This window comes from Prosopis cineraria, unplaced genomic scaffold (genome assembly GCF_029017545.1).
Source record: "Prosopis cineraria cultivar Desert tree isolate PC_DT_omini unplaced genomic scaffold, ASM2901754v1 PC1, whole genome shotgun sequence".
Classification (NCBI taxonomy): domain Eukaryota; kingdom Viridiplantae; phylum Streptophyta; class Magnoliopsida; order Fabales; family Fabaceae; genus Prosopis; species Prosopis cineraria.
In genome coordinates, this window is record NW_026555332.1 from 11350147 (window position 1) to 11361606 (window position 11460).

Genomic DNA, 11460 nt, shown 5'->3' on the forward strand with positions numbered 1-11460 from the left:
AAAATAAAAAAAATCTAAATAGCAAAATAATAAAATATAATTTTAGAATAATTTTATTAATGAATCATTAATTATACTTTGTAGGATAATTTTAGTAATGCCTGAGCATTTAAGCTGGGTTTGGCCCAATCCAAAAATAACATCTAATATTAATCAAAGACCACTAAAGATATCTAATATTATTCAAAGGTCAAAAAATTCTAAAATATCATGCGAAACTAGAAGATTGATTTTAGAATGATTTTAGACAAGGAAAGACTATAACATACTTGCCTTTCTTTTTTAATTAACAAATAATTATTCATTAATCAATAAGTACCCATTCACATTTAACAATAAACCATTCATTAATTGACAAATTTAATAATATGAACAAACATGGTTGTGGAAAAGGGCACATGTAAATCATGTTTCAATAAATAATCATTCATTAATTAATAAATATTTATTCACACTTAATAAGAAACTATTCTCTTGTTAATAATTTTTAAAAAAAGAAAAACGAAGGCGTTATTTTCTTTCCCATCTAAAATTATTTTCAAAGCAATCTCATAATTTTATCATAATATTTCAAAATCTTTTGAACTTTATTTGATACTAGATTGTTTCAATGATTTTTTCGCCAAGTAATATAGTGCATGATACCCTATCCGTTTAAAAATATAAGGCATTTTTTTAAGGAGATAAATGTTTAAAAATGTAATACATTTTTAGTCTTTTGAAGTGTAATCATTATCTTTTTTAAAAAATGTCCCTATTAATAATAAATTTATATTTATTGTAGGTTGTTTAATAGGGATAGATATAAAAAGATAAAGTTAGTTGGAAAGTAAGTAACTACTTTATTAAAAGTAAGATTCAATTAAAAATGCTTTGTATTTTTGAATGGAGGGAGTAACCCTTAACCAAAAAAATAATACTCCCTCCGTCTCAAAGTATAAGATACTTTTAGATAAAATCTCACATACCAATAAATTTCATTAAATATACTTAATAACCTTATCTTTTCAGAACAAAAATATAAACTTTTAAAATATTCATCATTTAATATATTAAAAAGAAAAAGGATGAAAATTAATTATAAAGAGAGAAAGGGTAAATTTGAAATTGATGCATTTAATGAAACTTTAATATATCCAAAGTATCTTATATTTTGAGACGGAAAAACTCTTTCAAAAGTATCATATAATTTGAGATTGAGGGAATACCATCAAATAAATATTTTTTGCAAAAAATTAAAAAGTATATCATAAATTGAATTTGAATTTAGTGCATATCCTTAATACATACATTGAGTACTTATTTTATTTGAGTTGTTAAAATATAGATCAATAATTCAGGTAAAATCATTTATTCATTCATTAATATAAGGTGAAATATGAATTTAGAATTATTAATATAAAATTTTAACTATTTAGATAAGACAAATACTCAATGCTTATATTAGAAATAAACACCGAATCCAAGCCATAATAAATTCGGGCTGGACCGAGTTGATTGGCTTTCAGGGAACGTGCATGCTACTTTTTATTATAGAATATCAAATCACTTTGAAAAAAAAAAAAAGAAACATTTTATAAAATGGGATAGAGAGAGAATTAAATTTGGGTGATTAATTTTAGCATACAGCGTCTAAATTTGTGGTGCGCATCAAAGGCTCAATCTGAGGTAGTGTGAGTGTCATTGGTTTAAATCTCAAATGCATTTCCCTTTCGTTACTCACAACATATGAGGTCCACCTTCAGGTTGCCTGTTTGAAGGAAAATCAGTCGCTTTCTTCCTCAGCTTTTTTTTTTTTTTTTGAACAAAAGTTCAAGTAAGTTGAGTTTAGGAGTCGCCAGAAATCATGTTTCTAGGTTTAAAAAAAATGCTTACATTGACATTTATTATTCACTCACCAACTATATTCTCATAAAAAAATTAGTTAAAAGGACCTTGTTAGAAGATAAATTAATATCAAAGACCAAATGCAATTGAAAAATCAAAGCTAATATTTTATTTATTAAACAATTTGAATAAATAACTGAAATACTCCTCTCTTTAAATCAATAAAATTGAAAAAAAATAAAGACTGCTTGTTCAACATATATACTCCAAGCTAGAAGTCCAGCCCCCCAAATCAATAGCCTTGCACTGTAGTTAGAAGCCTTGCACCATGAATCAGAAAACCTTGCACCCCTAAATTACTTAGATGCAAGGCTTCTAACTCGGGGTGTAAGGCTTCTGGTTTGAGGGTTTAGATGTAAGGCTTATAATTTGGGATGCAAGGCTTCTAGCTTGCAATGTAAAATTTTTGTTTTGGAGTATATGTGTTAAACAAGCAACTTTTTTTTTTTCAATTTCATTAGTTTAAAGAGAGGGATATTTTGATCATTTGCTCAAATTATTTAATGAATAAAATATGAGTTTTAGTCTTTCAATTGCATTTGGTCTTGAGATTAATTTCTCTTCTAACAATATCCTTTTCACCAATTTTTCCTATTCTCATATTAGTGACAAGATTTAATCTCATAATCTTTAAAATTATGAATTAAATCCTTATCAATTAGGTCAATTTTTGTTGGTTCATTCCCCAGCTTTTTTATTATCCATATTGCTGCTTTTATTTTCTTTTCTTTTCTTTTTGGGTGAAGTTCATATTGCTGTTTTGTTATCCATAAATAGATTAAATTCATAAGCAGAGCCCCACAACTGCAAATCATAATTAATATAGTACAGTTTTTTTGGCAACAATTAATACAGTTCAGGTGTGTGTGTCCAATCTCATGCCACACTGAATTGTTTGTTGCATTAATAAAAAAAAAATGAGCTTTTGTTCTTTTTTGTTCTTTTGTTTTTTTGCCATATGTTGCATTGAGTTTTGGATAAATGACAATAAAATTTAAAAATAACTAATGACAGTTAATTATTGACAAAATTTTCTCAAAAATTGTAAATATTACTTTAAATAATTATAATATATATTTAAATTGTAAATTAATTGTTATATTTAAAATTTAAATACTTAAATTTGTAATTTCTTAAATTGATATTTACAAATGATTTTTTCAAAAAATTGTTAAGAATTTAATTGTCATTAATTTTTTCATTTAGGACTTAACTATCATTTTCTCTGGAGTTTTTAGAGAATCATACTGGTCATGATTCATGAATGTTGTTAAAAGATTGGTGGGATTCAAATGTTGCTGGTTCGCCTGGTTTAATTTCTTGCCACACTTGAGACTTTCATGAACCATGAAAATCCTTTAGAATTGGGAATTTGTCATTGAAGATTAAGATGATCAATTAGCTAAGGAACGAGCTGAATTAATTAGCATTTATTAAGGTTGCTGAAACAAGACGCATATGCTAGAGTTCTCTTATGAGCATTTAAAGAAGCCCTTTAATGTGGCTGGAATGAGTTGTTAATTTCTTCTCTTTGTTGTCGCCAGAATCAAAAAGGTACAAATGGAAAATAATTGAAGCAAGCAATTCAGATCAAGTAAGTACTGACAAGTTAGTTAAAATAAATTTAAAAAATCTTCATGATGGATTTGGGGGTTCATGAATTGTTTTTGAGGCCAAGCCCAAATCTAAATGAACTTAGCATGAATATTTGTGCTTTTATTATTAAAAAATTAAATTAAATTAAGATAAAATTGAAAATCTTAATGTTTAATAAAAAATTGAAAATAGACTAAAAAATAAAATAGAATATGCCATTCATCCTAATTTATAAGATACTTTTAATGGAGATTTGGCTTTCTCAACTATAAGATACTTTTGATAAAAATAATGTTTCATTAATTATACTTTTTCAATACTATCTTTCTCATGAATTCTCTCTTTAATATTCTCACAAATGAAATATTAAATGAAGAGTATTTTTAAAAAATTTATATTTTTGTTTTAAAACAATAAAGTTATAAAGTATATTTAATAAGTTTTACTTATATGTGTAATCTTATCTGAGTGTATTTTATAAATTGAGACGGAAATAATAATATTTAATAATTTGAGTATCTGAGCCAACTCGAATCAACTTGAAAACTTGATATGTTAAGGTTGGGGTTAATGATATGGTTTTTTTTATAGACTCAGATATTTGAAGCTCAATTTAAATAAACTTGCCTCACCTGAATTCTTGACTTTATAGAATATTTAGCTTGAATTGCTTCAGAAATGCTAATGGTTGGCAATTATTCTTCTTTTGGGCTCAATTAAGCTTTGAAGTTGATTGGTGTTATTTCTAAAAAATTTGATCTATCTCTTAATTAGAGTTTTAATTTTTTTCATGGATGGTTCTCAATGAAGCTATTTCCACTATTGAAATTTTGAAATTTGATGCATCATCTTTGTAACATCCCAAATTTTTGGCTTAGTAGCTCAAGTATATATAATAATTCAATAAACTACTAAGCCCAAATAATCAAAAGTTTCTAAGATGTCCTAATAAGATAGAATGTTTATTAAAGACCAAATGGTAATTTTAAAGTTTTTCATGGACAGAAGCATAATATTTTTATAAACTTCAAGGAAGTGTTCAGAACTAAGAAATGAACAAAATTGAAGTCCAAAAGTATCTAAGATTGGCTAAAAAAGGAATAAATAAGATCTAAGAGAGCAATAGAGGTATCCAAAAGGCGTCTTGAAGAATAATCAATAAAATTGTTAGATTAAATAGAGGTAATATTATTTGACAATATTATTTTTATGTCCTAAGTCTCACAGAAAGATCACAATTAAATTCTAAAGATTATAGTAAATTCAAAAAGGGCTTAATAAGATTGTAATTAAATCTCATTGTCGTAATAGACATAGTAAAAAGTGTAACATCTCAAAAATTTAAATTAACACATTAAAATAAATTAAAAATTAATTGAGATTAATGGGGGGTTAAATCTTAAGGACTTTATTCTTAGTTATATTTTTAGAAAAGGAAGAAAATAAATGAGGTCAGGAATACTTAAACTAAATTATTTAAAATATTTTCTAACTTATTATAAACTTTTAATATCATGAAAATTTTTATTTAAATAAACTTTTATAAACTTAGTTCAACCTTTCGAATTTTAGGAGGAAACAATAAAAATTAATGAATATATAAACAAAATATAAAATAAAGGAAAAATAGAATAAATAATATTTATATATATATATACATACGTATATATAAAGGTGATCACGGGTTTGCAAACCGTTGGGGTTATATATATTTAAAAAAGAAAAGAAATATGGGAAATGGGAATTTAAATAATGGGCCACGGCCCACTACTGCCTCTTGTTACGTGGCAACAGCAATACATTCATTCCTTATTTCATTTTTCATTTCGGGTCACGCACAGGGGAGGGTTGAGAAACAGAGAGTGCGTCGCACAGTGTTGCCTGAGGGGGAGGAGATCTCAAAGGATAGGCTCTATTATCATATATATTTTTAGTATGGTTTAAGATTTTCTAAGACTAGATAAATTTTTAAACGTTTTTTTGAGTTTATTTCTCTACTTTATCTTCAAATTTTTGACAACAGAAGATTTGGGATTTCTTATAAATTTGAATTTTTGGTTGTTTTGATCATGAGGGAAGTTTGGTTTTCATAGAAGGGATGAAATAGAGTTGTTGGGAGTATATTTTGTTTTTAGGACAGTGAGTATGAATTTTTTGGATATTTTATCTGAATTTTTGTTAATTTAAACAAACCCTAAGTTGAAAATAGATGATGCGATAACTATATTAGTGGTTAATAGGTCTAGTTAGGCTTATTAAGATCTAATGAAGCTTATGGAACTATTAGATATCAAGATTTTCTAATAAATTAAAATTTGAATTTTTGAGTAAAAAAGGGTAGTTAGGAAAATGGTAAAATTAATTGTGTTGATATTTTTGAGTTGTCTAATTTTTGACTAAACTCTTTTAGGCTCTTAAAGTATTTGAAAGCTTGGAATTGGATTAAATTTATAAGTGTCCCTTTTAGTGATTTAAGGGGTGGAGGTAACTGAAAACCTAAATTCCCTCGTATGAATGTTTTAAGTATTTTTGGTATTATAAAAATTATAAAATGTATCTTATATGTATAGATGAAATTTTAATGTTTTTAGGAAATGTACAAAGTGGGAATAAGTTAATTTGTTAAATAATGTGAGTAAAATAAGCATGATATGCTTTATTGTAAATTATGAGAATAATTGATAACTCTTTGCATGTAAATTGTGAAGAATGTATCTATGGATGAAATTGAGCATCTTAAGTAGAAATTGTGACTTGTTGGCATGTGGAATTGTATTATGGTGCATGATTGAAATGGTGATACATTATGTCATGATTGAGAATTGAAATGGTAGGAGTTCATCCTAATTGGGAGATTATTATATTATAAGTCCACATGATAAGGACAACACTCGAGTAGCTTCCAGTGTTGGATAGTTGTGGCACAGGCTTTGACGGGAGTTTTGCTATGGTTCCGGCTTAATCAATGATACTCACTCTGGGAGGTGGGTATGTGTAACCGGTAAGAAATATGACATCCTATGGGAATTTGATTAGTAGAGAAGTCGATGGTCCAAGTTAGGGAGTGGTGACCTTTGGCTGGGTCACCCCTCTAACATTAGAGAGCTTGGGCTAGTCTAGTCACATAAATTAATCTTGTTATGAATTTCAGCTTATGGATTCAGTCAGAAGAGGTAAGAAAGAAAATTAATTGATCATGCATTATTTTATTTTGATCTAATATTGATAGTTACTGATTTATATGCCTTAATGCTTATGCCTGTCTTGTTAGAAAATAGAATTCATTAGTTACTGAGATATTTATCACATCTCGTAATTAATATTTTTAGGTAATGCTTCGAGTAGTGGCCAAGGGAAGGATCCGGAGGCTTAGAGCTAGATTACATCTTATATAGCCTCCTTTCTCTTTGTGTAGTATATATATATATATATATATCTATTGCCATCTTAGGCATATATTATGCATCTATGATCACAATTGATTATGGTTGTTGTTTGCTTATCCTTTTTGTGAAACAAACTTGTGAGAGTTTGCATCTGAGCTAGTAAAATTATTGTGGATTAATTATTGTATTAAGATATTAGTGAGTATGGAATGTCTAGCCATTTTGTCAATCCGAGTCTTATGGACTTGTGATGTGGCTAGTAAAATTGTGATTGACATTTATATATGATTTTGATGATGATGTTTATGATTAAATTGTGATTTGAAATGTGTCCTTTTGACTACTCAAAACTGCTTGGTTGAAATTGCTAAAGTAGGAAGTCAATTATAGTGCGAATGCTTGGTTATGTGAAAGAACCAATTTGTCACTGCACTGTGGCGTAACCCCTATTAATGGGTCATATCTTGCTTCTATTTGCTATTAACTTTGTTATTGTACATTTTTTTTAGCTCAATAGTTTTAAAAATTGTTTTTAGTGGGATCCCATTTTCAAATAGTTTTTTTTAATCCTTATTTTCGGTAATTATGGTTAAATATATTTTATTATGGTAATAGTTAATTAGGGACATTAGCCATAATTACCATGGTAGTAAAGTTTATTTGGTAGCCAAATTATTGTGCATATTACAAAAAGTTATTGAGCCACAATGTATGCGACCATTCTCTAAGAAGATGATTATTTAAGATGAGTTTAAAATACCAAAACTTCTTAAATTTGGCTAACTATTACATAGACAATATCATTGACTTTTTCTTAGATAGCTTTACTACTAACTAAGCTGAGAAAGGAAGAGAATAAAAATGAGTAAGAGTAATAGTTTATCTAGAGCCAAATAGTAATTATTAATATTCAAAGTTAATTATATGTAATTAAATATGATGAAGCATGAAAAAGTATCTACAGTTAAAAATAAACAAAAGTGAATGTTAACCTAAAAATATCATACTCAATTGGTTAAAGCGTAATTTTTGAGAGTTTTGGATCTTTAAGTGTAATGACAGAAAATTATCCAAAATTCATGAAGAATTAAAAGAAATTAGTATATGAAAAGAAGAATATCTGGAAGAGTAATATCAATTTTATTGGTTAAGAATTTGCCCATAATTAATTATGGGATTTAAATTATATTAAGGTAAGAAAACTACCAATACTTCTAACCATGGATAGGAAGTAACATGAGGCGAGTTCAAGCCCAATTTTTGGAGGCAGAAATGGCGTGGATAATGGGCAGAAAATAAGAAGAAATTAATTTTACTTGGTCCAAATCAAATGAAAATAATGCTTGGTTGACATAAGTGAGAAATACGGAATTTGGATTCTAAATATTATAGAATTTATTTAACCTCCCTACAATCAATGACACTTCCTCTTCACATATGCTCTTCAGTCAGTAAATTGCTAGAGAGAGAGCGCATGAGCTTCTTCCATGGATGTTTAGAGAGAGAGAAGGAAAAATAAGAAAAATCTTTATCAAAATCGCATTTCTACCTTGAAGTCCCTTCAAACAAGTTTGTTCCTCTCATCAAGAGAAACATTTTCTATGATTTTAGTTTTTCAAGAGGATGATCTTTTAAGTGGCATAAATGGAGGAAGTAGTGAAGAAAGCAAGAATAAGTTAGTACATTGAGAACAGATATAGAAGAGTTATTTTCATAATTTTTGCTTGAGTTTCATGATGATGAGATGCTGCCCTATATTTTTTTTAGAGATAATAAGGCTTGATATTTTGATAATTAAATGATAGGAAAGGCCTTAGAAATGGTCATAGAGATGTTACTTATTAATTACTAATGAATGGTAGCTTGATTTTAAGTTTGATGTAATTTGGGCGGCCAATTTTCAAGGAAAAATGCTGCTCAATTTTGAAAGAATTAAGAAATGATTAGTTCGCATTTAATTTTTATGAAATATGATTTAAAACCTAGCCTTGAGAATGCATACGTAAGCATGAAAAGAGCTTGGAAGTGACCATAGTTTAGGTCTCAACATACCTTTCGTTACTGTCAGGCTAGTTCCAACGGAAGGAGTTAAAAATTTGTCAAATTTGAGTTTAAAAAATGAGTTTCTTGTGAAAAATTGAATGGGAAAATGATGGTACATGAACTTTTATGCAAGAAAAATTTCATGTGAAAACTTGAGATAAAGAAAGCAAGAATTTAATAAAGAGTAAGTTGTCATATAATGATAATGTGATTATTGGCTCTAACAAGTGTTATAAATATCCTATGGCAAATATTTAGGTCAATGAGTGTTATGAAAAGAAATTGGAGGTTTGGTCATAGGGGATCAAATGAAAGGAAGGAAAAAAAAAAGTAAAGCCAAAAGCTAATAAACTTACTCTTCATTGCATGCTTTTTATTTATGCTTGTATGATGATATGTATGATTAGTTTCTTTGTATGAATCATGACTGAACATTTGAAGCTCTGTTTTTAAGTGTCTCATGGCCTATGTATGATGTAGGAGCCTGTAACATGTCAATATATTAGTTATGAAGTCATGTAATACAGTATTATGTTATGTACGAAACCTTTGCTTTGTATGTTGAATGATATTATTTACTATTGAGGTTTTCTCAAATATTACCCCAATGACTTGCCATGCTAGGTTATAAGCCTCCGAAGAAAAAGCTAGAGCAAAAAGCAAAGGTAAATGGACTAGGAAATAAACTTTCCTATGCCATTATTTTTATAAAGATGAAAAATGTACATAAGTTCCATAAGCTATATAAATTTATGAGGCTTTGGTATGTATAAGTGATATGAGTGATGTATGATGGCAAATATTGAGTCTAAAATTTAGCCTTGAATTGATAATCGTGATTTTAATATGTATGATTTAAGACTGTCAGTTTAGGTTATTTTCAAAGGAAGGTTACTATTTTAGTATATTAAACATTAGTAACTCATATTCAATGCTCATGAGAATTTTTATGAGAAAACCAATACACCTAATTTTTTTCAAAAAGTCCTAAATAGGTTATTTGGACATGTATAACTTGAGTTATGAATTTTTTAAGTTATGGCACAGATTCTGTCAAAGAAACAGAGCAAATTTGGAAGGAAAAATAATAATCTATAATATTTGGAACAAAAAAAAGGTTAAAAATTTATTTTTAGCATATCAAGTACTTCAAGAGCTTTCAAGAGAAGTTCAGAGCATTCTCATATGAGGTTTCTAGATTTAGTTATGAATTTTTAAAGTTAAGAAAAAATTATGAATTTCCTAAATGAGCAGTAATCCAATGACTAATGTGTGAATTTAATTCATGGGCTTCAATTTTCATTTCACCTAAACCATATCACTTCTAGTTGAATAGGCAAAGTGTTAAAATTTAGGGTCTTGACAATCTTCAAAGGGTTGACTAGTGAGTTTTTCGTAACAATTAGGACGACTTTAGATCATTTGTTTTTACAATATCATTTTGCCATAACGGTATGGCTAACATCGAATCTTAGGTCAATATGAGAAGTCAGGAACCTAAGGTGCAAGACAATTTAATTTTACAAAATATTAATAATTTAATAATTAAAAATAACATCAAAAAAATATAGTATTTTGATCATTTTTCTTTTTAAATAAATATATTAAACATGTTGATATAGTTTTATATATAAATATTCTCTTATAGCTTATCTCAATTAAAATATTATATATATAACAAGTTTTGAGTCCCAATATTTTTTTAGTTAATCTAGAGGTGCATATATTGAGAATAGGTGGTGCTAAATTGCAAAATTTATATAACTTATAATTTTTTTTTTCTAAAATGAGGGATACATTTGCTTTCCCTCACCTTTGAATAAGACTCTAATGAGACTCCAAAGATAAGAAGGGTTTTAGTACTTATAATAATGTTTGTTCTTCTCCTTGTAGTAGTTGATAGATATGGAGTTTGTTTTGCAAGTAATTAAAAAAACATAATATAGATAGTTTGAACATACACACATAGTTGTTTTCATGAAAAAACTTAGGTGATTAATTATATATCCTGAGGTTTGAGGTATAAAGAGAAAAGTCTATATATTCAATATCAAAACTCTTTCGTTTTTGCACTTTAGTTTGGGAAGGGTATATTCATGTTTATAGTAGTTTTGATTAAGGCAAAAGTCGTTGGCCCAAAAAAAAAAATCAAGGTGAAACTGTTTTAAGATTTAATAATCGTTTTTGTAACAAGTGGATGCAGGATAATAAGAATAAAAAACTTAGATAATTAAGATTATTTATGGGAGAATGACAAATAACTTATTAAAATAGACAAATAATAAAAGAGTACTACCTAATAAGCTAATTATTAGTAAAAAATTAAAAAGAGAATGAATGAACAATAGGATAATGAAAACATTTCATTAATCATCTTAACAAGGATAACAACCATACAATCGGGGGTGGAGAGAAGGGGACTGATAGAGGGCCACAACCCCTAACTTTTTATTTTTTTTAATAAAATTTAGAGGTTATATATTTTAGCTCTCCTATGTTGACATTTTATTGAATTTATGAAACATAGATAAAATTTTATTATTTTTAT